At 39.6% G+C, this 4,398-nt stretch overlaps 1 non-coding gene across 1 annotated transcript; it reads right to left on the minus strand.

The window, feature by feature from the left end:
* Positions 1 to 1,034: 1,034 nt before the first annotated feature.
* LOC122094516 lies at positions 1,035 to 1,141 on the minus strand. Its single transcript, XR_006144831.1, has one exon. It is a non-coding gene; the product is annotated as a small nucleolar RNA R71 (small nucleolar RNA).
* Positions 1,142 to 4,398: the final 3,257 nt, after the last annotated feature.

A 4,398-nucleotide genomic window follows, 5' to 3' on the forward strand; every position in this document is an offset into this window, starting at 1 on the left:
ATGATGAATGGTTAGGGCGTTATTTTAGATACATATGTTTAGGACGGTAATTAGAATTAGATCACAACCATTAATCGGTTCACTTTCGCATTATTAAAAGAAATAAAAAAATAAAGTGGCTGCTCTCCCTGTGTTCGACCCGTAGCTACACTGATTCGTATGCTTGCGGTTACATTTTAAATCTCAAAAACAAGTTTTTAGCACAGTTGCCGGGGAGACAGTTCCATGTTATTTTTCACTTTCTTTTGGTAAATCGAAGTGCTTTGTTTGCTTTGTTTTATATTTTTCCTTTTCTTTTATTGAATTCCTGAGAAGAACAACTTGCAATAATAGTTGTATCAGTGGAGGACGTCATGCCTCACAGTATGATAAAGACAGGTTTCGCCCTGTAGCAGTACCTCAGGAATTGACCTGAGCAACCCCGGATCCCTGTCGGTAAGCTCCAAAAAAGCCAAAAAAAAAATCAAAAAAAAAAATCATAAAAAAAAAGTTTTGCTATCCATTCTTTTGTGCTTGTCTTACTTTAGTTGTGGGTAGTTTTCTATTGCATGAGTGTTAGGTGGGTACGTAATACTAAGAATCGGTTAGAAAGAAGAGATCCAACAAGTAGTGACCCTATACGTTTGCTTTCTTTAAAACCCTTCAATATGGGAGACCAACAGAAAAACCCTTCACCTAAATCTCTGAAAGACAGTTTCTACCCTGCTAGAGTAGCCCAACCTTCCTGCATAGTTCTACCACAAGCCTAAGGCAATAATTTTGAACTCAAATCTCAATACATCACTATGTTGCCCCACTTCCATGGGTTGACCTCTGAGGACGCATACATATTTCTAAGGGAATTTGAAGAGGTATGTGTTCTAATTAAGATCCAACAACTTTCTGATGATGCTATTAAGCTTAGGTTTATCACTTTTGCATTGAAAGACCAAGCTAAGAAGTGGTTGTATGGGTTACCCACAAATTCCATAACCTCATAGGAACAGTTCACAGTTGTCTTCCTTAAGAAGTTTTTCCCAACTCACAAGACCAATAAGCTTAGAAGTGATATCCTTCAGTTTAGGCAAAAGCCTAGTGAGTCATTTTTCAAACTTATAGAGAGATTCAAGGATCTACTCAAAAACTGCCCTCACCATGGCCTAGACCTATGGCATTTATGTCAAATAATTTATGAGGGTATTAATTACCCAACTAAACAAATGATAGAGTCTATGTGCCCTGAGGGATTCACATCCTTTACAGATGAAGGAAAGGCATGGGAATTCTTACTTGACTTAGCTGACAAAACCCGTGAGTGGGAATCAACCCAAGAGAGTGAAAGAACCATAGGAGAAAAAGGATATTTTGTGGATGGGATAGTGGCCAAGGAAGCCCATTTGGATAGCCTAATCAAGAGGATTGAGGCTATTGTTCCTAGAGAGCCATCATCAGTCAATTTGGTTAAGATTTGTGCTTGGTGCCAATCCCCTGGACATGTCATAGAAGAATGCCCCAACACCTCTGGGGGCACTTCTAATGATAGTGTTAATGCCTTATACCAGAATAATCCATATAGTAACACCTACAATCCAGGATGGAGAAATCACCCAAATTTCTCTTGGAATCAGGGCAACCAAGCAGGACCTTCCAATTTCTATAATCAAGGTCAACCTGGACCCCAAAGGCCTCCTTTTGCACAATAATCTTTTTCCCAAAATACTTTTCCTAGGTCAAATGTAGGACCTCAGGCGAGTTTTCCTAGGGCCCCTCTCCTATCATCTTATCAGCAACCCCCTAGGTTTACCAACACTGGAGAGGCAAGTAGAATAAGTGACTTGGAAAAAAATATGGCCCTCCTCATGACAAGCCATCAAAATCTTACGAGAGAACTTACCCATGTTGTCTCAATTATGCGTGAGAGGGAGAAAGGAACTTTACCCAGTTAACCAGAGCCTAACCCTAGGCATCATCAGCCTATTAGTTCACAAGGACTAACTAATGCACCACTGAATATAGTACAAGGTCAGACCAACAAGGGCCCTCTAACCAATGTAATGTTGTTATGCCCTTAGGAGTGGTAGAGAGTACCAACAGAGTGTTTCTAAATCTTCCCCATCTATTACTCCTGTTAACTCTTCTTCAGTTGAGGACACAAGTGTGCCTCTTGTTCCAGGTTCGTCTGATGAACCTAAAGATTTTTCTGAAACTAAAGATGATTTGGTTGAGGAAACCAAAAATGATTCTTCTGAACAGGGGCAAATCCCTAACAGTCCTTATGTTCATCCTGTCCCATTTCCTAATCGCTTGGTAAACAAAAAGAAGACTGCTTCCATGGACAAAATTTTAGAAGTCTTCAAAAAGGTAGAAGTGAACATCCCTCTTTTAGATGCCATATCCCAGATCCCCGCCTATGCAAAGGTACTGAAAGATTTATGTACTCACAAACGTATCACTAGTGAGCCCAAAAAGGCGTTCTTGGCAGGTAACATTAGTTCCGTAATTACTCAACCTATAGCAGCCAAGTATAAGGATCCAGGGAGCCCCACCATATCTTGTGTCATAGGCAACACCTATATTGAGCATGTTTTACTTGACCTTGGCGTAAGTGTGAATCTTTTACCTTACCATGTGTATAAGCAACTAGGATTAGGAGAATTGAAAGCCACTGAAACTACTCTTCAGTTGGCAGATAGGTCTGTTAAGATTCCTAAAGGGATGGTTGAGGATGTCTTACTAAAGGTGGGGGAATTTATTTTCCTTATTGATTTCATTGTGTTAGATACTAAACCCTTCTCAACCAAGGATAAGATCCCAATAATTCTAGGAAGACCATTCTTGGCTACCAGTAATGCATTAATCAATTGCTGGAATGGTTTCCTAAGATTATCTTTTGGTAACCAAACTGTTGAGTTTAACATGTTTAGGATTGGCAAACAACCACATATGGAAGAAGAGATCAATATACTTGAGGATTTTATGGATTTTTCTAATGATTTAGTTACCAACTTTGATATTGATTTTGATTCAAAATTTCAAGAGTGTGGATAAGTTGGATGATGACAGTGAAAATTTCTTTTCTGAAGTCTTGAGTCTTCACACACTTGTGGAGCCCTTAGGACCCCTTTCCAATTCCATTCCCAAACCTTCCATAGTTGAGCCCCCTAAGCTAGATCTTAAGGAGTTGCCATCTAATTTGAGGTATGCTTTCCTAGGGCCTGACCAGACTCTTCCTGTAATAATTTCTTCAAATTTGACTTCTAGCCAGGAAGAGGAGTTACTTAAAGTGTTAAAAGATAATAAGGAAGCCCTAGGTTGGACCATGGCTGATATCAAGGGTATAAGCCCTTCCATTGTGCAACATCATATACATCTTATAGAGGATTCCAAACCATCCATGGAACCCCAAAGAAGAGCTAACCCAGTGATGATGGAAGCCATTAAGAAAGAGATCTTAAAGTGCTTGGATCACGAAATAATTTATCCTATTTCTGACAGCCAATGGGTAAGCCCAGTTCACGTAGTGCCTAAGAAGTCTGGTGTGACTGTAGTTCCTAATGCCAATAATGAGTTGATTCCTACCCATGTCCAAACAGGATGGCGTGTGTGCATTGACTACAGGAAGTTAAATGCGGCAACCTGGAAGGACCACTTCCCATTACCATTCATTGACCAGATGTTAGAGAGGTTAGCTGGACATGAATACTATTGCTTTCTTGATGGATATTCCGGCTATAACCAAATCCCAATTGCTTTAGAGGACCAACATAAGACCACTTTTACATGCCCATATGGAACATTTGCTTACAGGCGTATGCCCTTTAGGCTTTGCAATGCCCCTGCTATGTTCCAACGATGCATGATGAGCATTTTTTCTGACATGGTTGAAAAATTCTTAGAAGTATTTATGGATAACTTTTCAATTCATGGGAATTCCTATTCTGAATGTCTTCATCATCTTTCCCTAGTTTTGAAAAGATGCATATCTAAGAATTTGGTTTTGAATTGGGAGAAATGCCATTTTATGGTTAAATCTGGTATTGTTTTAGGCCATGTAATATCCAAGGAGGGAATTAGGTAGATAGAGCCAAAGTGGATTTAATTGATAATTTACCACCTCCTCAATCTGTTAAGGATGTTCGGTCTTTTCTAGGGCATGCAGGCTTCTACAGAAGGTTTATTAAGAACTTTAGTCAGTTAGCCCGACCTCTCACCTCATTACTTGTCAAAGATCAGACTTTTGAGTTTTCCAAAAGAGTGCCTAGAATCCTTCAAGCAACTTAAGAAGGAGTTGACCAATGCACCCATTGTTCAACCACCTGTTTGGACTGAACCTTTTGAACTGATGTGTGATGCTTCGGATTTTGCCATAGGAGCAGTTTTAGGTCAAAGGATTAATAAGTTGCCCACTATCATTTACTA

This window comes from Macadamia integrifolia, chromosome 11 (assembly GCF_013358625.1).
Source record: "Macadamia integrifolia cultivar HAES 741 chromosome 11, SCU_Mint_v3, whole genome shotgun sequence".
Classification (NCBI taxonomy): Eukaryota; Viridiplantae; Streptophyta; class Magnoliopsida; order Proteales; family Proteaceae; genus Macadamia; species Macadamia integrifolia.